Consider the following 25175-nt stretch of genomic DNA (forward strand, 5'->3'; position numbering starts at 1 on the left):
AATGACAGCTAATCTCGTGACCACAAAGTTTCTATTTTTTATAGCAAGATCACATTAACTTTCACCCAAGTCTTCCCAAAGGTCTTACTTGGCACTTTATTGAAACAAAAGCTATAAAACATGATTACTACTGTAGATTAATCATGTAAACACACAAAAAAAGTAAGGGTAAATATTGGGTTGTCTCCCAACAAGCGCTTTTCTTTAATGCCTTTTAGCTAGGCATGATGATTTCAATGATGCTCACATAAAAGATAAGAATTGAAACATAAAGAGAGCATCATGAAGAATATGACTAGCACATTTAAATCTAATCCACTTCCTATGCCTAGGGATTTTTTGAGCACACAATTTATAGTAACAAGAATCAACTAGCATAGGAAGGCAAAACAAGTATAACTTCAAAACTTTAAGCACATAGAGAGGGAACTTGATATTATTGCAACTCCTACATGCATATATTCCTCCCTCATAATAATTTTCAGTAGCATCATGAATGAATTCAACAATATAACCATCACATAAAGCATTCTTTTCATGATCTACAAGAATAGAAATTTTTCTACTCTCCACATAAGCAAAATTCTTCTCATTCGGAATAGTGGGATCACTAATTCCTAAAGTTGACACTTTTCCAAACCCGCTTTAGATGATAGTATTATTCATACTCCAAAAGATATAAGTGAAGTTCATGGAGCATTCTTTAATTAATATAGACTAACCAATATCCAAGCTCAAAATATATAAGTGAAGCACACGAAGCATTCTATAAAACCATACTCAAATGATTTAAGTGAAGCACAAAGAGCAATTCTATAAGATCATACTTATAAGATATAATTGAAGCACATGAAGTATTCTATAAATCAATTAAGGTCTATCTCATACTAGCTTGGTTCTTAAAGGAAAAAACAAAAACACAAAAAAAACTGAGGTATACCGATATTTGTTGAAGAAGAAAGATGGGATGCCAACCGGGGCATCCCCAAGCTTAGATGCTTCAGTATCCTTTGAAATATTTACTTGGGGTGCCTTGGGCATCCCCAAGCTTGAACTCTTTCCTCTATTTATTTTTCTCATATTGATAGTTCCTCGATCTTCGAACACTTCATCCACACAAAACTTTAACAAAAACTTTGTGAGATCCGTTAGTGTAATAAAGCAAACTACCACTTTAAGGTACTGTAATGAACTCATTATTTATTTATATTGGTGTTACACCTACTGTATTACAACTTCTCTATGGTTCATACACCCCGATACTAGCCCTAGATTCATCAAAATAAGCAAACAACACGCGAAAAACAGAATTTGTCAAAAACAGGACAGTCTGTAGTAATCTGGAAGTTTAGTAAACTTCTGTAACTCCTAAAATTATTAAATAAATTTGAAAATTTAAAAAATTTGTACAGAAGTAATTTGCAAAACGTTTCAGACCCATTTGACCTTCCAGTAAAAAATGTAAATTCATGCACTACAGCCAAAGTTTCTGTTTTTGTTCTGCACATAGTAAACAAGCAATCTAATCATCCTAAAACCAAAGCTTGGCACATTATTTTTATAATACAATGGATATACACAAGGGAATAATTATTTACAGAGAAACTTCCATCAAAATTCTACATTTTTTCCGTGAGCATGAACACAAGTGCTCAAGGTCGACCCTCACTTCTTCAATGCATAACTTTCCAATCACCTCTCTTTTTGAAAAACTTTTTAGGCATGAAAGGCAAGTAAATTTTTTTTTGTATTTTCATTATTTAATTTTTTTGTATGTTTCACCCACAACTAAACAGAAACAAAAAGTAAAAACAAAATCTACTTAGTGAAGAAAGCAAACAAGCACACACGAGAATATCAACCCCACGCTATTGCTCCCCGGCAACGGCGCCAGAAAAGAGCTTGATAATCCCCAAGTGTAGGGAATCATCGTAGCAATTTCCAAAGGTGGAAGTGATAAGTATGGAGTGTCGAACCCACAAGGAGCTAAAGGTAAGATCAATATTCTCTCAAGCCCTATCTGCCACTGATACGACTCTACGTACACCGAACGTTTGCTTCCAACTAGAAACGAGAAATAAAACTATGTTGTGGGTATGAAGAGGATAACTTTTCATGATACCGGAGAACTAAAATATAAAAGTAGTTGCTGTTATCATAAAGTTAGAATATACTACTAAATATTATAAATAGCAAGTGTGCAATAATGATGGATCGGTGTGTGTAATTGTCCTAGGCAATTGTTAACAAGACCGATAGTCGTCATTGCAATTTCATATGAGGGAGAGGCATAAGTTAACATACTTTCTCTTCTTGGATCATATGCACTTATGATTGGAACTCTAGCAAGCATCCGCGACTACTAAAGATCATTAAGGTAAAACACAACCATAGCATTAAAGCATCAAGTCCTCTTTATTCCCATACGCAACAACCCCCTTACTCGGGTTTGTGTTTCAGTCACTCACCAACCCACTATAAGCGAATCATGAACGTATTGCAACACCCTTCAGCGGGAGTCCTTCACGCTTGCGCGACACGGAGAGCACCATAGGACAGCACCAATAATAAAACTTACAACTCATACCAATCTAGATCATCAATCAACCTAAAGACAAAGGATATCTACTCAAAACATCATAGGATGGCAACACATCATTGGATCATAATATGTGGCATAAAGCACCATGTTCAAGTAGGGATTACAGCGGGGTGCGGGCGAGTGGACCGCATAAAATAGATGAGGATGGTGATGATGATAGTGATGTTGATGAAGACGATCACCGCGGCGATGATTCCCCTCTCGATGGCACTCCGGCGCCACCGAGAGAGAGGAGGAGAGGTTCTCCCCCTTGTGCTTCCTCCTCCATGGCCTCCCCCTAGATGGGGAGAGGTTCTCCCTCTGGTCCTTGGCCTTCATGGTGATGATGGCCCCTTCGGGATCCTCCTCCATGGCCTCCGGTGATGATGGCCCCCTCCGGCAGGGTGCTAGAGAGGGCCTAGATTGATTTCTCGTGGCTACAGAGGCTTGCGGTGGCGGAACTTCCGATCTAGGTTAATTTCTGGGGGTTTCTGTATTTATAGGAATTTTTGGCATTGGTTTCATGTCCAGGGGGTCTCCGAGTCGTCCACGAGGCAGGGGCCCACGCCCAGGGGGGTGGACGCGCCCCCCACCCTCGTGGACAGCCCGGGACTCTTCTGGCCCAACTCTTTTGCTCCAGGGGCTTCTTTTGGTCCAAAAAAATCAACAAAAATTGGCACGTCAATTGGGCTCCGTTTGATATTCCTTTTCTGTAAAACTCAAATACAAGGAAATAAACAGAAACTGGCACTGGGCTCTAGGTTAATAGGTTAGTCCCAAAAATCATAAAAAATAGCATATAAATGCATATAAAACATCTAAGATGGATAATATAATAGCATGAATACTTCATAAATTATAGATACGTTGGAGACGTATCAGCCTCCCCCTTCCTTCCCTCCTCCCTCCTCTTTCCTTCCCCCTCCGGTGAAAAAGGAAAGGGGGGCGAACTGGGGAGGAACCCCAGGTAGGATCCGGCCTAATTGAGGTGCCCCCCTTGGCTGCTCCCTCTCCCTCCCACCTGTATATATGAGGGGGGAGGCGCCTAGAACACACAACAACATCTGTTAGCCGTGTGTGGCGCCCCCTCCACAGGTTACACCCTCGGTCATATTCTCGCGGTGCTTAGGCGAAGCCCTGCGCCGATCACTTCACCATCACCATCACCACGCCGTCGTGCTGACGAAACTCATCTACTTCCTTGACACTTTGCTGGATCAAGAGTTCGAGGGACGTCATCGAGTTGAACGTGTGCAGAACTCGGAGGTGCCGTACGTTCGTTACTTCATCGGTCGGAACGAGAACAAGTTCGACTACATCAACCGCGTTGTCAAACGCTTGCGCTTTCGGTCTATTGATACGTCTCCGTCGTATCTACTTTTCCAAACACTTTGCCCTTGTTTTGGACTCTAACTTGCATGATTTGAATGGAACTAACCCGGACTGACGCTGTTTTCAGCAGAATTACCATGGTGTTATTTATGTGCAGAAACAAAAGTTCTCGGAATGACCTGAAACTCCACGGAACTAATTTTTGGAAAATATTAAAAATACTGGAAGAAGAATCCACGTCGGGGGGCCTCCACCTGTCCACGAGGGTGGGGGCGCGCCCCCCTGCCTCGTGGGCCCCCTGACGCTACACCGACCTCAACTCCAACTCCGTATATTCGTGTTCGGGGAGAAAAAAACCAGAGAGAAGGATTCATCGCGTTTTACGATACGGAGCCGCCGCCAAGCCCTAAAACCTCTCGGGAGGGCTGATCTGGAGTCCGTTCGGGGCTCCGGAGAGGGGAATCTGTCGCTGTCGTCATCATCAACCATCCTCCATCACCAATTTCATGATGCTCACCGCCGTGCGTGAGTAATTCCATCGTAGGCTTGCTGGACGGTGATGGGTTGATTGAGATTTATCATGTAATCAAGTTAGTTTTGTTAGTGTTTGATCCCTAGTATCCACTATGTTCTGAGATTGATGTTGCTATGACTTTGCTATGCTTAATGCTTGTCACTAGGGCCCGAGTGCCATGATTTCAGATCTGAACCTATTATGTTTTCATGAATATATGTGAGTTCTTGATCCTATCTTGCAAGTCTATAGTCACCTACTATGTGTTATGATCCGGCAACCCCGAAGTGACAATAATCGGGACCACTCCCGGTGATGACCATAGTTTGAGGAGTTCATGTATTCACTATGTGTTAATGCTTTGTTTCGGTACTCTATTAAAAGGAGGCCTTAATATCCCTTAGTTTCTATTAGGACCCGGCTGCCACAGGAGGGTAGGACAAAATATGTCATCCAAGTTTTTTCCATAAGCACATATGACTATATTCGGAATACATGCCTACATTACATTGATGAATTGGAGCTAGTTCTGTGTCACTCTATGCTATGACTGTTACATGATGAACCGCATCCGGCATAATTCTCCATCACCGATCCAATGCCTACGAGCTTTTCACATATTGTTCTTCGCTTATTTACTTTTGCGTTGCTACTGTTACAATCACTACAAAACACAAAAATATTACTTTTGCTACTGTTACCATTACTTCCATACTACTTTGCTACTAAATACTTTGCTGCAGATACTAAGTTATCTAGGTGTGGTTGAATTGACAACTCAGCCTGCTAATACTTGAGAATATTCTTTGGCTCCCCTTGTGTCGAATCAATAAATTTGGGTTGAATACTCTACACTCGAAAACTATTGCGATCCCCTATACTTGTGGGTTATCATCTACGAGGGTACATATACACACTCTCCCCTTCTGTTAATATGCATCTCCTAGATAGATCTTTCGTGAGCGTAGGAATTTTTTTGAAATTGCATGCTACGTTTCCCAACAGTGGCAGCCGAGCCAGTTCTATGCGTAGATGATATGCACGAGTAGAACACAAAGAGTTGTGGGCGGTGATCATCATACTACTTACCACCATGTCTTATTTTGATTCAGCGGTATTGTTGGATGAAGCGGCCCGGACCAACCTTACATGACCGCATTCATGAGACCGGTTCTACTGACAGACATGCAACTAGTTTTGCATAAAGGTGGCTGGTGGGTGTCTGTTTCTCCAACTTTAGTTGAATCGAATTTGACTGCGGCCGGTCCTTGTTGATGGTTACAATAGCAAACTTGATAAATGACCGTTGTGGTTTTGATGCGTAGGTAAGAATAGTTCTTGCTAGAAGCCCGTAGCAGCCACGTAAAACTTGCAACAACAAAGTATAGGACGTCTAACTTGTTTTTGCAGGGCATGTTGTGATGTGATATGGTCAAGACATGATGTGATATACGTTATTGTATGAGATAGTCATGTTTTGTAAAAGTGACTGGCAACCGGCAGGAGCTTTATGGTTGTCTCTCTATTGTATGAAATGCAAACGCCATGTAATTTCTTTACTTTATCACTATGCGTTAGCGATAGTTGTAGAAGCAATAGTTGGCGAGACGACCACACCGCTACGATGGAAATCAAGGTGTCAAGCCGGTGAGGATGGAGATCATGACGGTGCTTTGGAGATGGAGATCAAGGGCACAAGATGATGATGGCCATATCATGTCACATATTTTGATTGCATGTGATGTTTATCTTTTATGCATCTTATTTTTCTTAGTACGGTGGTAGCATTATAAGATGATCCCTTAACTAAAATTTCAAGGTATAAGTGTTCTCCCTGAGTATGCACCGTTGCGAAAGTTCGTCGTGTTGAGACACCACGTGATGATCGGGTGTGATAGACTCTACGTTCACATATAACGGGTGCAAGACAGTTTTGCACATGTGGAATACTCGGGTTAAACTTGACGAGCCTAGCATGTACATACATGGCCTCAGAACACTGGAGACCGAAAGGTCGAATGTGAATCATATAGTAGATATGATCAACATAGATATGTTCACCATTGAAGACTACTCCATCTCACGTGATGATCAGTCATGGTTTAGTTGATTTGGATCATGAACTTAGTGGGAGTTCGTAAGTAATATGATGGTAGCAACTACACGGACTGGGTCCGTAACTTGAGGATTATCCTCATTGCTGCACAGAAGAATTATGTCCTTGATGCACCGCTAGGTGAAAGGCCTGCTGCAGGACCAGATGTTGATGTTATGAACGTCTGGCAAGCTCGATCTGATGACTACTCGATAGTTCAGTGTGCCATGATTTATGGCTTAGAATCGGGACATCAAAGACGTTTTGAACGTCATGGACCATATGAGATGTTCCAGGAATTGAAGTTAATATTTCAAGAAAATGCCCGAGTTGAGAGATATGAAGTCTCCAACAAGTACTATAGATGCAAGATGGAGGGGAATAGTTCTGTCAGTGAACACATACTCAAAATGTCTGGGTATCATAATCACTTGACTCAGCTGAGAGTTAATCTTCCAGATGATTGTGTTATTGACAGTGTTCTCCAATCACTGCCACCAAGCTATAAAGGCTTCGTGATGAACTATAATATGCAAGTGATGGAGAAGACAATTCCCGAGCTCTTCGCAATGCTCAAGGCTGTGGAGGTAGAAATCAAGAAGGAGCATCAAGTGTTGATGATTAACAAGACCACAAGTTTCAAGAAAAAGGGCAAGGAAATAAGGGGAACTTCAAGAAGAATGGCAAGCAAGTTGCCACTCCCGGGAAGAAGCCCAAATCTGGACCCAAGCATGAAACTGAGTGCTTCTACTGCAAAGGGACTGGTCACTGAAAGCGGAACTGCCCCAAGAATTTGGCGGATAAGAAGGATGGCAAAGTGAACAAAGGTATATTTGATATACATGTTACTGATGTGTACCTTACTAATGCTCGTAGTAGTGCCTGGGTATTTGATACTGCTTCGGTTGCTCATATTTGTAACTTGAAACAAGGGCTACGAATTAAACAAAGATTGGCTAAGGATGAGGTGACGATGCGCGTCGGGAATGGTTCCAAGGTCAATGTGATTGCCGTCAGCACGCTACCTCTAAATCTACCTTCGGGATTAGTTTTAGACCTGAATAATTGTTATTTGGTGCCAGCATTGAGCATGAACATTGTATCTGGATCTTGCTTAGTGCGAGACGGTTATTCATTTAAATTAGAGAATAATGGTTGTTCTATTTATATGAGTAATATCTTGTATGGTCATGCACCCTTGAAGAGTGGTCTATTTTTGTTGAATCTCGATTTTGGTGATACACATATTCATAATATTGATGCCAAAAGATGGAAAGTTGATAACGATAGTGCAACATATTTGTTGCACTGCCGTTTAGGTCATATTGGTGTAAAGCGCATGAAGAAACTCCATGCAAATGGGCTTTTGGAATCACTTGATTATGAATCATTTGATACTTGCGAACCATGCCTCATGGGCAAGATGACTAAAACTCCGTTCTCCGGAACAATGGAGCGAGTTAATGACTTACTAGAAATAATACATACCGATGTATGCGGTCCGATGAGTGTTGAAGCTCGCGGCGGGTATCGTTATTTTTCTTACCTTCACAGATGATTTAAGCAGATATGGGTATATCTACTTGATGAAGCACAAGTCTGACACATTTCAAAAGTTCAAAGAATTTCAGAGTGAAGTGGAGAATCATCGTAACAAGAAAATAAAGTTTCTACGATCTGATCGCGGAGGCGAATATTTGAGTTACGAGTTTGGCCTTCATTTAAAACAATGTGGAATAGTTTCACAACTCACGCCACCTGGAACACCACAGCGTAATGGTGTGTCCGAACGTCGTAACCGTACTTTATTAGATATGGTGCGATCTATGATGTCGCTTACCGATTTACCACTATCGTTTTGGGGTTATGCATTAGAGACAGCTGCATTCACATTAAATAGGGCACCGTCTAAATCCGTTGAGACGACACTGTATGAACTGTGGTTTGGCAAGAAACCTAAGTTGTCGTTTCTTAAAGTTTCGGGTTGCAATGCTTATGTGAAAAAGCTTCAACCTGATAAGCTCGGACCCAAATCGGAGAAGTGCGTCTTCATAGGATACCCAAAAGAAACTGTTGGGTACACCTTCTACCACAGATCCGAAGGCAAGATCTTCGTTGCTAAGAATGGATCCTTTCTAGAGAAGGAGTTTCTCTCTAAAGAAGTGAGTGGGAGGAAAGTAGCACTTGATGAGGTAATTGTACCTTCTCTCGAATTGGAAAGTAGCTCATCACAAAAAACCGTTCCCGTGATGCCTACACCAACTAGAGAGGAAGCCTAATGATAATGATCATGAAACTTCAGATCAAGTTACTACCGAACCTCGTAGGTCAACCAGAGCACGTTCCGCACCAGAGTGGTACGGTAATCCTGTTCTGGAAGTCATGTTACTAGACCATGACGAACCTACAAACTGTAAGAAGCGATGATGAGCCCAGATTCCGATAAATGGCTTGAGGCCATGAAATCTAAGATAGGATCCATGTATGAGAACAAAGTGTGGACTTTGGTTGACTACCTCGATGATCGGCGAGCCATAGAGAATAAATGGATCTTCGAGAAGAAGACTGACGTTGTTGGTAATGTTACTGTCTACAAAGCTCGACTTGTCGTGAAAGGTTTTCGACAAGTTCAAGGAGTTGACTACGATGAGACCTTCTCACCTGTAGCGATGCTTAAGTCTATCCGAATCATGTTAGCAATTGCCGCATTTTATGATTATGAAATCTGGCAAATGGACATCAAAACTGCATTCCTTAATGGATTTCTTAAAGAAGAGTTGTATATGATGCAACCAGAATGTTTTGTCGATTCTAAAGGTGCTAACAAAGTGTGCAAGCTCCAGCAATCCATCTATGGACTGGTGCAAGCATCTCGGAGTTGTAATATACACTTTGATGAGGTGATCAAAGCATATGGTTTTATACAGACTTTCGGAGAATCCTGTATTTACAAGAAAGTGAGTGGGAGCTCTGTAGCATTTATAATATTATATGTGGATGACATATTGTTGATTGGAAATGATGTAGAATTTATGGATAGCATAAAAGGATACTTGAATAAAAGTTTTTCAATGAAAGACCTCGGTGAAGCTGCTTATATATTGAGCATCACAATCTATAGAGATATATCAAGACGCTTAATAGGACTTTCACAAAGCACATACCTAGATAATGTTTTGAATAAGTTCAAAATGGATCGGTCAAAGAAAGGGTTCTATCATGTATGCTATGTTGTGTACCAGACCTGATGTGTGCCTTGCTATAAGTCTAGCAAGGAGGTACCAAAGTAATCCAGGAGTGGATCATTGGACAACGGGCAAGAACATCCTGAAGTATCTAAAAATAACTAAGGATATGTTTCTCGTTTATGGAGGTGACAAAGAGCTCATCGTAAATGGTTACGTCGATGCTAGCTTTGACACTGATCCAGATGACTCTAAGTCACAAACCGGATACGTATTTATATTGAATGGTGGAGCTGTCAGTTGGTGCAGTTCCAAGCAGAGCGTCATGGCGGGTTCTACGTGTGAAGCGGAGTACATAGCTGCTTCGGAAGCAGCAAATGAAGGAGTCTGGATGAAGGAGTTCATATCCGATCTAGGTGTAATATCTAGTGCATCGGGTCCAATGAAAATATTTTGTGACAATACTGGAGCAATTGCCTTAGCGAAGGAATCCAGATTTCACAAAAGAACCAAACACATCAAGAGACGCTTCAACTCCATCCGTGATCAAGTCAAGGAGGGATACATAGAGATTTGCGAAATACATATGGATCTGAATGTTGCAGACCCGTTGACTAAGCCTCTTCCACGAGCAAAACATGATTAGCACCAAGACCCCATGGGTGTTAGAATCATTACAATGTAATCTAGATTATTGACTCTAGTGCAAGTGGGAGACTAAAGGAAATATGCCCTAGAGGAAATAATAAAGTTGTTATTTTATATTTCCTTATACCATGATAAATGTTTAGTATTCATGCTAGAATTGTATTAACCGGAAACTTGATACATGTGTGGATACATAGACAAAACACCGTGTCCCTAGTAAGCCTCTACTAGACTAGCTCGTTAATCAAAGATGGTTAAGTTTCCTAAACCATATACGTGTGTTGTCATTTGATGAATGGGATCACATCATTAGGAGAATGATGTGATGGACAAGACCCATCTATTAGCTTAGCATATTGATCGTTCAGTTTTATTACTATTGCTTTTTCCAATGTCATATACATATTTCTTTGACTATGAGATTATGCAACTCCCGGGATGGTAATTACGAATGACTCTTTCTGAATTACCACTCCATGAAAGAGACTACTAGACCAAATTACTGCAAGCCCTCGAGAAGCTCCCGGAGAAGGTACATGCTCATATCACTAGTACGCGTCGGTGCTATACAAACGGTTTTTAACCCCTTTCCGCAACGGCATTTGGAACCGTCGCCAAGTGAGTGTGGGCGATAGGGGGGTCCTTCCCACATGACCCAGAAACCGTCGGGGATATGCCCTCCTGGCACACACGCTCGGCAAAATGAGGTCGTGTGCGACCGGCGAGCGCTGAAATACGGAAATATGTACAGTAGAGCTAAAAAAATACAATTATATGGCAAAATTGTTTCCGGTCGCAAGTACATCCCACACAGTCAGTCCCCGCTAAACGTTTCCGTTCGTATGTACATCCCACACAGTCGCTCCAAGGAAAAATTTTCCGTTCACAAGTACATCACACACAATTTTCCCCGTTAAATCGTTTGCGTTATTGAATGTATCGCACATGGTTCGTAGAAGAAACTGTGTGGCAAAAGTTGTCCATCACACACAGTTTTTATGTGGTAAACGTTCGCACAAGGTGGCCTAACGCCAACAGTTTTCAAGAGAAAGTCGTGTGTGATTTTTCATAGATCCAACACGGTTTATTCCTAGAAACTGTGTGCGTTGCCTGAGGTCATCGCCCATGGTATTTTTTCAACAACCGTTTGCAATAGCAAGACCCAATTAGCAGGCTAATTCGCCGTTAGTAGGCTAATTGCCCTATTATTAATAATCCATTTGTTAATCAAATTGACATTCATATTAAGCACATAATATATTTCATTTTCATATTAAGGAAGCAGAATTTCATAATTGAAATACATCAGAGTACAACATGATATAGCTTCAGCACTCAGCTACCCCATTACACAACTGCACCAGCACCAAGTTTCACATGCAACATGTAGAACCTTTCGGAATTAGCATCATAGACGGTATATAGACAGATGCATCGCATCTGGAAAACTGCTGAAGCGGAAGGCAAATATTGAGCCTTCATTCGTGTTGAAGGTCTTTGCAACTTTAGGCCAGTGCCTGTGGATGATTCACCGTCCGTCCTTCGTCCTCTTCAGGAACACTTCAATATTGAACCGTGGGTGTTGTATGAAAACCTTCCTCGCTTCCTGGCCATAGAGGTGGTTTGAATGGTAATCATCAATGAACTGCTATGGAAAGGCCTGAAAACAAGGATGTGCATAAATATCTTGTCTATATTGGAAATGGGGCAAAGGAATAAAAAAGGCAAGGTATAATAGTTAGTACCATCTTGTAGTGAAATTCTTCTTCATTGTGCAGACAAAGATCTTGTTGTTTTTTGTCGCTAATTTCTTTATCCTAACAATCTTTCTGAGTTTCTTGATTTGATTGATATTCATGGACAACTCATTTCCCCATATGCAAAAAGGGTCAAACAGTGGGTCAAAACCTCTGCCAGCAGGACCTACATGTGCAAGACCAAATTGTTAAAAAACAAAATATTAGAATGGTTCCTGCAATTGCACAATAGTATGCTATTAGAAAACAGACCATGCACGTGCTAACCTCGATTGTAAACCTCGGTGCTTCCCATTGTTTCCCTGCAACACATATAAGGTAGTTAGTCATCAGGTTAAGTAAGGGTTCGCATGCTATCAGTAAAATATGTTGATGAAAAATAAGCACATTGAAGATTCATCAGATTAATTCAAGCCACATGGAAAACCCATTTATCCAAACCAAGCATGATTAAGAACTAGGAAATATAGCACTTGTATATGTTTCTCATGTATTAAGTGCAGCCAAATTTGATTTATTCCTCACATGCACAACAATACAAAATTCTACCCATGACAATTGGACATCGCATTGCACAATTGAACCAACATTAACTGAGCACCACATTGCACAATATAACATACTCTTAACAGAAGATCAGACAGTTAACCAAACAGTTAACTACAGCCAATTGTAGCAATTGTATTTGTTTCTCATGTATTTACTACAGTCAAATTCAATTTATTCCTCACATGGTATACAATAACAGAATGCACCCACAACTATTGAACATCGCATTGTAGAATTGAACCAAACAGTTAACTAAACACCACAACACAAATGAACCAAACGTTAACTGAGCACCACATTGCACAATGTATAACCAAACCAAGCATGCTTGACAACTTGGAAATATAGCAATTGTATTCGTTTCTCATGTATTTTGCAAAGATAAATTCGATTTATTTCTCACATGGAAGACAATACAAAATTGCAGCCTGAAGAATTGAACATCACATTTGCAGAATTGAACCAAACAGTTAACTGAAGATGACAACTAATTAACAAAACAGTTAATAAGTGAGCACCACCCTGCACGGTAAAATTAGAGCAACAGATTGCATGGTAAAATTAGATAGCACAATTCACTAGAATTTGTGAAGGAAAGGCAAGAGCAGCACACGCAACGGGTAAACCGAGCATGCTTAACCGACGTAGCTAGCAAATAGCAAGGTGCTCCTCCAAGATCTGGGAGTCGGCACGAATGGGAGCCATCGCGACATCATCCGCGCGTGCGACCGCGATTTGCTTCTTCGCTGCCAAATGCTCCTTGAGATCCTGGCTATACTACGTGCACCATGGCTTAGTGCCACGCTTATTTGGTGGAGGGGTCGGTGATTTGGGTGGAAGGTGTCGCGCTCACGCCGATGGTCGGGGCATGTGGGATGTGGAAGGAGGAGGAGGATGGGGGTCGCGTGTGGATTACCTTCCTGGATAGATGATGTCTACTACGCAACCTTCTTCTTGTAGACGTTGTTGGGCCTCCAAGTGCAGAGGTTTGTAGGACAGTAGCAAATTTCCCTCAAGTGGATGACCTAAGGTTTATCAATCCGTGGGAGGCGTAGGATGAAGATGGTCTCTCTCAAACAACCCTGCAACCAAATAACAAAGAGTCTCTTGTGTCCCCAACACACCCAATACAATGGTAAATTGTATAGGTGCACTAGTTCGGCGAAGAGATGGTGATACAAGTGCAATATGGATGGTAGATATAGGTTTATGTAATCTAAAATTATAAAAACAGCAAGGTAACAAGTAATAAACAACAAGGTAACAAGTAATAAAAGTGAGCGAAAACGGTATTGCAATGCTTTGAAACAAGGCCTAGGGTTCATACGTTCACTAGTGCAAGTTCTCTTAACAAGGATAACATAATTAAATCATATAACAATCCCTCAACGTGCAACCAAGAGTCACTCCAAAGTCACTAATAGCTGAGAACAAACGAAGAGATTATTGTAGGGTACGAAACCACCTCAAAGTTATTCTTTCCGATCAATCCATTGGGCTATTCCTATAAGTGTCACAAATAGCCCTAGAGTTCGTAGTAAAATAACACCTTAAGACACACATCAACCAAAACCCTAATGTCACCTAGATACTCCAATGTCACCTCAAGTATCCGTGGGTATGATTATACGATATGCATCACACAATCTCGGATTCATCTAGTCAAACCAACACAAAGAACTTCACAGAGTGCCTCAAAGTTTGTACCGGAGAGTCAAGACGAAAACGTGTCCCAACCCCTATGCATAGATTCCCAAGGTCATGGAACCCACAAGTTGATCACCAAAACATACATCAAGTGGATCAATAGAATACCCCATTGTCACCACAGGTATCCCACGCAAGACATACATCAAGTGTTCTAAAATCCTTAAACACTCAATCTGATATGATAACTTCAAAGGGAAAACTCAATCCATTACAAGAGAGTAGAGGGGGAGAAACATCATAAGATCCAACTATAATAGCAAAGCTCGTGATACATCAAGATCGTGCCAAATAAAGAACAAGAGAGAGAGAGAGAGAGATCAAACACATAGCTACTGGTACATACCCTCAGCCCCGAGGGTGAACTACTCCCTCCTCGTCATGGAGAGCGCCGGGATGATGAAGATAGCTACTGGTACATACCCTCAGCCCCGAGGGTGAACTACTCCCTCCTCGTCATGGAGAGCGTCGGGATGATGAAGATAGCCACCGGTAATGATTCCCCCCTCCGGCAGGGTGCCGCAATAGGGTCCCGATTGGTTTTTGGTGGCTACAGAGGCTTGCGGCGGCGGAACTCCCGATCTAGGTTTCTTTTCAGGGGTTTCTGTATTTATAGGAATTTTTACGTCGGGAACAAGTCAGGGGGGTCTCCGAGTCATCCACGAGGTAGGGGGCGCGCCCAGGGGGGTAGGGCGCGCCATCCACCCTCGTGGATGGTCGAGACTCTTCTACCCAACTCTTTTGCTTCGGGGGCTTCTTCTGGTCCATAAAAAATCCATGTCAATTGGACTCCGTTTGGTATTACTTTTTTGTAAAACTCAAAAACAGGGAAAAAACAGAAACTGGCACTGGGCTCTAGGTTAATAGGTCAGTCCCAAAAATCATATAAAATAGCATATAAATGCATATAAAACATCCAAGATGGATAATATAATAGCATGGAACAATCAAAAATTATAGATACGTTGGAGACGTATCAATAGACGAGGCCGAGCAGCGTGAAGGAGGGTCGCCGATGAGGAGGCGGCACTGCAAGCAAGGAGTGAAGGTTTCAACTTGGAAAGGAAGGCGGAAACAGGGGAAATGTGGCTTTTGGTAAGGGTGTGGGGAGGTAGATATTTCCGCGGAGGCCGAAAATTTGGAATCACTTCAGCGAAAAAACTGGCGCGCAAAGTGTCATCAGACACGGTCTCTTATTCAGAACTGTGTATGATATGTGAACATCACAAATGATTTAGATAGCTTAACCCGTGTGTGATGAGTTTGAACGTCAAAAATTTTGGTTTGAATTTCCATGGTTACAGTGGTCATCCACGTCATTGCATAATTTGGGTACACAAAGGAGACTACAGCACACGCACACTTCTTAATCGAGCAAGTTCAGCAATTAAACAGAGCTAGCTGCCCTAACCATTACTCTAACAAATTAAAGACCGACGCTCTTAATTAAACAAAACAAAGAGTACTACTACGGCTGGTGCTCATTGATCTCCGCCGCCGCCTCCATGTCCAGCTCGCGCCCGACGGTCTCCTAGGGAAGGGGCCCATGGCATCTATCGCACCATACTCGGCAAGCATCTCACCATCTACATCCGCTATCTCTTTGGAAAAGGCCACCATGAGCTGGGTGTGGGCGGACGTGATCTAGGCTTGGACGGGCTCCATCGTCGCAAGGTATGCGGCGGAGGAACGGACGGCTGCTCTAACGCTCTCGGCGATTGTCAGCTCTTCGGCCGTGGGTTGCCGACCGTTGTCGGAGAAGCTTCGTTCATTGTGCGGTGACCGCCAGGAGCTGGGCGTGGGCGGCCTCGACATGGTCACGGGCGGCCTCCATCACAGCTAAGGCCGCCGCTGTGGAACGGACAGCTGTTGTGCCGCTCTCGCCAGTTGCTATCCCCGAGGCAGATGTTGATGCCGCCACCTGAGAAGCAACAGCGGCTGTTTGGGCTACCTTGGCTGCCCGGTCGCAGATTGCGGCCGCGCTCATGCACCTTGTTAGCACACGCATGGCGGCTGCGGCCGCGCTCTCGCCGCAGTGGGCCACTGAAGTTGCCCTCACGACGTGGGTCCACGTGCCCATCTTTCACCGGCAACGATTGAACAGTGAAATGATATTTGGGGAGCGAGCTAGTGTGCTTGAGACGCCGGCTGTGGACTATAGCCGACGCACCTTCTCGCGTAAGCCATAGGCGTACTATACACCGACGGTGCTCCAGGATATTGTTGGGGATCGTTGCAGAAATTTAAAATTTTCTACGCATCACCAAGATCAATCTATGGAGTCATCTAGCAACGAGAGAGAGAGGAGTGCATCTACATACCCTTGTAGATCGCGAGCGGAAGCGTTCAAGAGAACGGGGTTGATGGAGTCGTACTCGTCGTGATCCAAATCACCGATGATCCTAGCGCCGAACGGACGGCACCTCCGCGTTCAACACACATACGGAGCGGCGATGTCTCCTCCTTCTTGATCCAGCAAGGGGGAAGGAGAAGTTGATGGAGATCCAGCAGCACGACGGCGTGGTGGTGGAAGCAGCGGGATTCCAGCAGGGCTTCGCCAAGCGCTACTGGAGGAGGAAGAGGTGTCACGGGAGGGAGAGGGAGGCGCCAGGGCTTAGGGTGCGGCTGCCCTCCCTCCCCTCCACTATATATAGGGGCTAGGGGGGTGCATTCCCCCCTTGGAGATCCCATATAGAGGGGGGCGGCGGCCCCTCGGGGGGCAACGGCCCCCTTAGGGTTTCCAACCAGGGGGCGCATGCCCCCTCGAGGGGGCAACGGCCCCCAACCCTAGTTGCCTTGGGCCCTTGGGTGGGGCGCACCAGCCCACCAGGTGCTGGTTCCCACGCCACTTCAGCCCATGGGGCCCTCCGGGATAGGTGGCCCCACCCGATGGACCCCAGGGACCCTTCCGGTGGTCCCGGTACAATATCGGTGACCCCCAAAACCCTCCCGGTGGCCGAAACTGGACTTTCTATATATAAATCTTTACCTCCGGACCATTCTGGAACTCCTCGTGGCGTCCGGGATCTCATCCGGGACTCCAAACAACTTTCGGTTAACACCATACTAATATCTCTACAACTCTAGCGTCACCGAACCTTAAGTGTGTAGACCCTACGGGTTCGGGAGACACGTAGACATGACCGAGACAACTCTCCGGTCAATAACCAACAGCGGGATCTGGATACCCATGTTGGCTCGCACATGCTCCACGATAATCTCCTCGGATGAACCACGATGTCGAGGATTCAAGCAATCCCGTATACAATTCCCTTTGTCAATCGGTACGTTACTTGCCCGAGATTCGATCGTCGGTATCCAAATACCTCGTTCAATCTCGTTACCGGCAAGTCACTTTACTCGTTCCGTAATGCATGATCCCGTGACTAACTACTTAGTCACATTGAGCTCATTATGATGATGCAATACCGAGTGGGCCCAGAGATACCTCTCCGTCATACGGAGTGACAAATCCCAGTCTCGATCTGTGCCAACCCAACAGACACTTTCGGAGATACCTGTAGTGCACCTTTATAGCCACCCAGTTACGTTGTGACGTTTGGTACACCCAAAGCATTCCTACGGTATCCGGGAGTTGCACGATCTCATGGTCTAAGGAAATGATACTTGACATTAGAAAAGCTTTAGCAAACGAACTACACGATCTAGTGCTATGCTTAGGATTGGGTCTTGTCCATCACATCATTCTCCTAATGATGTGATCCCGTTATCAATGACATCCAATGTCCATGGTCAGGAAACCGTAACCATCTATTGATCAACGAGCTAGTCAACTAGAGGCTCACTAGGGACATGTTATGGTCTATGTGTTCACACATGTATTACGATTTCCGGATAACACAATTATAGCATGAACAATAGACAATTATCATGAACAAGGAAATATAATAATAACCATTTTATTATTGCCTCTAGGGCATATTTCCAACAGTCTCCCACTTGCACTAGAGTCAATAATCTAGTTACATTGTGATGAATCGTACACCCATAGAGTTCTGGTGTTGATCATGTTTCGCCCGTGGAAGAGGTTTAGTCAACGGATCTGCGACATTCAAATCCGTATGCACTTTACAAATATCTATGTCTCCATTTTGAACATTTTCACGAATGGAGTTGAAGCGACGCTTGATGTGCCTGGTCTTCTTGTGAAACCTGGGCTCCTTGGCAAGGGCAATAGCTCCAGTGTTGTCACAGAAGAGAGTCATCGGCCCCGATGCATTGGGAATAACTCCTAGGTCGGCAATGAACTCCTTCATCCAGATTGCTTCATGTGCTGCCTCCGAGGCTGCCATGTACTCCGCTTCACATGTAGATCCCGCCACGACGCTTTGCTTGCAACTGCACCAGCTGACTGCCCCACCATTCAAAATATACACGTATCCGGTTTGTGACTTAGAGTCATCCAGATCTGTGTCGAAGCTAGCATCGACGTAACCCTTTACGACGAGCTCTTCGTCACCTCCATAAACGAGAAACATATCCTTAGTCCTTTTCAGGTACTTCAGGATGTTCTTGACCGCTGTCCAGTGTTCCATGCCGGGATTACTTTGGTACCTTCCTACCAAACTTACGGCAAGGTTTACATCAGGTCTGGTACACAGCATGGCATACATAATAGACCCTATGGCCGAGGCATAGGGGATGACACTCATCTTTTCTCTATCTTCTGCCGTGGTCGGGCATTGAGCCGTGCTCAATCTCACACCTTGCAATACAGGCAAGAACCCCTTCTTGGACTGATCCATATTGAACTTCTTCAATATCTTGTCAAGGTATGTGCTTTGTGAAAGACCTATGAGGCGTCTCGATCTATCTCTATAGATCTTGATGCCTAATATGTAAGCAGCTTCTCCAAGGTCCTTCATTGAAAAACACTTATTCAAGTAGGCCTTTATGCTTTCCAAGAATTCTATATCATTTCCCATCAATAGTATGTCATCCACATATAATATGAGAAATGCTACAGAGCTCCCACTCACTTTCTTGTAAACACAGGCTTCTCCATAAGTCTGTGTAAACCCAAACGCTTTGATCATCTCATCAAAGCGAATGTTCCAACTCCGAGATGCCTGCACCAGCCCATAGATTGAGCGCTGGAGCTTGCATACCTTGTCAGCATTCTTAGGATCGACAAAACCTTCCGGCTGCATCATATACAATTCTTCCTTAAGGAAGCCGTTAAGGAATGCCGTTTTGACGTCCATTTGCCATATTTCATAATCGTAGAATGCGGCAATTGCTAACATGATTCGGACGGACTTCAGCTTCGCTACGGGTGAGAAGGTCTCATCGTAGTCAACTCCTTGAACTTGTCGATAACCCTTAGCGACAAGTCGAGCTTTATAGATGGTAACATTTCCATCCGCGTCCGTCTTCTTCTTAAAGATCCATTTATTTTCTATCGCTCGCCGATCATCGGGCAAGTCTGTCAAAGTCCATACTTTGTTTTCATACATGGATCCTATCTCGGATTGCATGGCTTCAAGCCATTTGTTGGAATCTGGGCCCGCCATTGCTTCTTCATAGTTCGAAGGTTCACCGTTGTCCAACAACATGATTTCCAGGACAGGGTTGCCGTACCACTCTGGTGCGGAACGTGTCCTTGTGGACCTACGAAGTTCAGTGGTAACTTGATCATGATCGTCATCATTAACTTCCTCTCTAGTCGGTGCAGGCACCACAGAAACATTTTCTTGTGCTGCGCTACTTTCTGGTTCGAGAGGGGTCATCTCATCAAGTTCCACTTTCCTCCCACTTACTTCTTTCGAGAGAAACTCTTTCTCCAGAAAGGACCCGTTCTTGGCAACGAAGATCTTGCCTTCGGATCTGAGGTAGAAGGTATACCCAATGGTTTCCTTAGGGTATCCTATGAAGACGCATTTTTCCGACTTGGGTTCGAGCTTTTCAGGTTGAAGTTTCTTGACATAAGCATCGCATCCCCAAACTTTAAGAAACGACAGCTTAGGTTTCTTTCCAAACCATAATTCATACGGTGTCGTCTCAACGGATTTCGACGGAGCCCTATTTAAAGTGAATGCGGCAGTCTCTAAAGCATAACCCCAGAATGATAGCGGTAGATCGGTAAGAGACATCATAGATCGCACCATATCCAATAGAGTGCGATTACGACGTTCGGACACACCATTACGCTGAGGTGTTCCAGGCGGCGTGAGTTGTGAAACAATTCCACATTTCCTTAAGTGTGTGCCAAATTCGTGACTCAAATATTCCCCTCCACGATCTGATCGTAAGAACTTTATTTTCCTGTCACGTTGATTCTCAACCTCACTCTGAAATTCCTTGAACTTTTCAAAGGTCTCAGACTTGTGTTTCATTAAGTAGACATACCCATATCTACTCAAGTCATCAGTGAGGGTGAGAACATAACGATAGCCACCGCGAGCCTCAACGCTCATTGGACCGCACACATCAGTATGTATGATTTCCAATAAGTTGGTTGCTCGCTCCATTGTTCCGGAGAACGGAGTCTTGGTCATTTTGCCCATGAGGCATGGTTCGCACGTGTCAAATGATTCATAATCAAGAGACTCCAAAAGTCCATCTGCATGGAGTTTCTTCATGCGTTTGACACCAATGTGACCAAGGCGGCAGTGCCACAAGTATGTGGGACTATCATTATCAACCTTACATTTCTTGGCATTCACACTATGAATATGTGTAACATCACGTTCGAGATTCATTAAGAATAAACCATTGACCAGCGGGGCATGACCATAAAACATATCTCTCATATAAATAGAACAACCATTATTCTCTGATTTAAATGAGTAGCCATCTCGCATCAAACGAGATCCAGATACAATGTTCATGCTCAAAGCTGGCACTAAATAACAATTATTGAGGTTTAAAACTAATCCCGTAGGTAAATGTAGAGGTAGCGTGCCGACGGCGATCACATCGACCTTGGAACCATTCCCGACGCGCATCGTCACCTCGTCCTTCGCCAGTCTCCGCTTATTCCGCAGCTCCTGCTTTGAGTTACAAATATGAGCAACCGCACCGGTATCAAATACCCAGGAGCTACTACGAGCGCTGGTTAGGTACACATCAATAACATGTATATCACATATACCTTTGGTATTGCCGGCCTTCTTATCCGCTAAGTACTTGGGGCAGTTCCGCTTCCAGTGACCGTTTCCCTTGCAATAAAAGCACTCAGTCTCAGGCTTGGGTCCATTCTTTGTCTTCTTCCCGGCAGCTTGCTTACCGGGCGCGGCAACTCCCTTGCCGTCTTTCTTGAAGTTCTTCTTACCCTTGCCTTTCTTGAACTTAGTGGTTTTATTCACCATCAACACTTGATGTTCCTTTTTGATCTCCACCTCCGCTGATTTCAGCATTGAATATACCTCAGGAATGGTCTTTTCCATCCCCTGCATATTGAAGTTCATCACAAAGCTCTTGTAGCTAGGTGGAAGCGACTGAAGGATTCTGTCAACGACCGCGTCATCCGGGAGATTAACTCCCAGCTGAGACAAGCGGTTGTGCAACCCAGACATTTTGAGTATGTGTTCGCTGACGGAACTATTCTCCTCCATCTTACAACTGTAGAACTTGTCGGAGACTTCATATCTCTCGACCCGGGCATGAGCTTGGAAAACCATTTTCAGCTCTTGGAACATCTCATATGCTCCGTGCTGCTCGAAACGCTTTTGGAGCCCCGGTTCTAAGCTGTAAAGCATGCCGCACTGAACCAGGGAGTAATCATCAACACGTGTTTGCCAGGCGTTCATAACGTCTTGGTTTGCTGGGACGGGTGCTTCACCTAGCGGTGCTTCAAGGACATATGCTTTCTTGGCAGCTATGAGGATGATCCTCAAGTTCCGGACCCAGTCCGTATAGTTGCTACCATCGTCTTTCAGCTTGGTTTTCTCTAGGAACGCGTTGAAGTTGAGGTTGACATTAGCGTGGGCCATTTGATCTACAAGACATATTGTAAAGATTTTAGACTAAGTTCATGATAATTAAGTTCATCTAATCAAATTATTAATGAACTCCCACTCAGACAGACATCCCTCTAGTCATCTAAGTGATACATGATCCGAGTCAACTAGGCCGTGTCCGATCATCACGTGAGACGGACTAGTCATCATCGGTGAACATCTTCATGTTGATCGTATCTGCTATACGACTCATGTTCGACCTTTCGGTCTCTTGTGTTCCGAGGCCATGTCTGTACATGCTAGGCTCGTCAAGTCAACCTAAGTGTATTGCGTGTGTAAATCTGGCTTACACCCGTTGTATGCGAACGTTAGAACCTATCACACCCGATCATCACGTGGTGCTTCGGAACAACGAACCTTCGCAACGGTGCACAGTTAGGGGGAACACTTTCTTGAAATTTTAGCGAGGGATCATCTTATTTATGCTACCGTCGTTCTAAGCAAATAAGATGTAAAACATGATAAACATCACATGCAATCAAATAGTGACATGATATGGCCAATATCATTTTGCTCCTTTTGATCTCCATCTTCGGGGCGCCATGTTCATCATTGTCACCGGCATGACACCATGATCTCCATCATCGTGTCTTCATGAAGTTGTCTCGCCAACTATTACTTCTACTACTATGGCTAACGGTTAGCAATAAAGTAAAGTAATTACATGACGTTTCAGTTGACACGCAGGTCATAAATAAATTAAGACAACTCCTATGGCTCCTGCCGGTTGTCATACTCATCGACATGCAAGTCGTGATTCCTATTACAAGAACATGATCAATCTCATACATCACATATATCATTCATCACATTCTTCTGGCCATATCACATCACATGACACATGCTGCAAAAACAAGTTAGACGTCCTCTAATTGTTGTTGCAAATTTTTACGTGGCTGCTATAGGTTTCTAGCAAGAACGTTTCTTACCTACGCCAAAACCACAACGTGATATGCCAATTTCTATTTACCCTTCATAAGGACCCTTTTCATCGAATCCGATCCGACGAAAGTGGGAGAGACAGACACCCGCTAGCCACCTTATGCAACTAGTGCATGTCAGTCGGTGGAACCTGTCTCACGTAAGCGTACGTGTAAGGTCGGTCCGGGCCGCTTCATCCCACGATGCCGCCGAATCAAGATAAGACTAGTAACGGCAAGTAAATTGACAAAATCGACGCCCACAACAACTTGTGTTCTACTCGTGCATAGAAACTACGCATAGACCTAGCTCATGATGCCACTGTTGGGGATCGTTGCAGAAATTTAAAATTTTCTACGCATCACCAAGATCAATCTATGGAGTCATCTAGCAACGAGAGAGAGAGAGGAGTGCATCTACATACCCTTGTAGATCGCGAGTGGAAGCGTTCAAGAGAACGGGGTTGATGGAGTCGTACTCGTCGTGATCCAAATCACCGATGATCCTAGCGCCGAACGGACGGCACCTCCGCGTTCAACACACGTACGGAGCGGAGACGTCTCCTCCTTCTTGATCCAGCAAGGGGGAAGGAGAAGTTGATGGAGATCCAGCAGCACGACGGCGTGGTGGTGGAAGCAGCGGGATTCCAGCAGGGCTTCGCCAAGCGCTACTGGAGGAGGAAGAGGTGTCACGGGAGGGAGAGGGAGGCGCCAGGGCTTAGGGTGCGGCTGCCCTCCCTCCCCTCCCCTATATATAGGGGCTAGGGGGGCGCATGCCCCCCTTGGAGATACCATCTAGAGGGGGGGCCCGGGGCGGCGGCCCCTCGGGGGGCAACGGCCCCCTTAGGGTTTCCAACCAGGGGGCGCATGCCCCCTTGGGGGGGCAACGGCCCCCTAGGGTTTCCAACCCTAGGCGCCTTGGGCCCTTGGGTGGGGCGCACCAGCCCACCAGGGGCTGGTTCCCACGCCACTTCAGCCCATGGGGCCCTCCGGGATAGGTGGCCCCACCCGGTGGACCCCCGGGACCCTTCCGGTGGTCCCGGTACAATACCGGTGACCCCCGAAACTCTCCCGGTGGCCGAAACTGGACTTCCTATATATAAATCTTTACCTCCGGACCATTATGGAACTCCTCGTGATGTCCGGGATCTCATCCGGGACTCCGAACAACTTTCGGTTAACCGCATACTAATATCTCTACAACTCTAGCGTCACCGAACCTTAAGTGTGTAGACCCTACGGGTTCGGGAGGCACGTAGACATGACCGAGACAACTCTCCGGTCAATAACCAACAGCGGGATCTGGATACCCATGTTGGCTCCCACATGCTCCACGATAATCTCATCGGATGAACCACGATGTCGAGGATTCAAGCAATCCCGTATACAATTCCCTTTGTCAATCGGTACGTTACTTGCCCGAGATTCGATCGTCGGTATCCCAATACCTCGTTCAATCTCGTTACCGGCAAGTCACTTTACTCGTTCCGTAATGCATGATCCCGTGACTAACTACTTAGTCACATTGAGCTCATTATGATGATGCATTACCGAGTGGGCCCAGAGATACCTCTCCGTCATACGGAGTGACAAATCCCAGTCTCGATCCGTGCCAACCCAACAGACACTTTCGGAGATACCTGTAGTGCACCTTTATAGCCACCCAGTTACGTTGTGACGTTTGGTACACCCAAAGCATTCCTACGGTATCCGGGAGTTGCACGATCTCATGGTCTAAGGAAATGATACTTGACATTAGAAAAGCTTTAGCAAACGAACTACACGATCTAGTGCCATGCTTAGTATTGGGTCTTGTCCATCACATCATTCTCCTAATGATGTGATCCCGTTATCAATGATATCCAATGTCCATGGTCAGGAAACCGTAACCATCTATTGATCAAC

This window comes from Triticum aestivum, chromosome 5D, assembly GCF_018294505.1.
Source record: "Triticum aestivum cultivar Chinese Spring chromosome 5D, IWGSC CS RefSeq v2.1, whole genome shotgun sequence".
NCBI lineage: Eukaryota > Viridiplantae > Streptophyta > Magnoliopsida > Poales > Poaceae > Triticum > Triticum aestivum.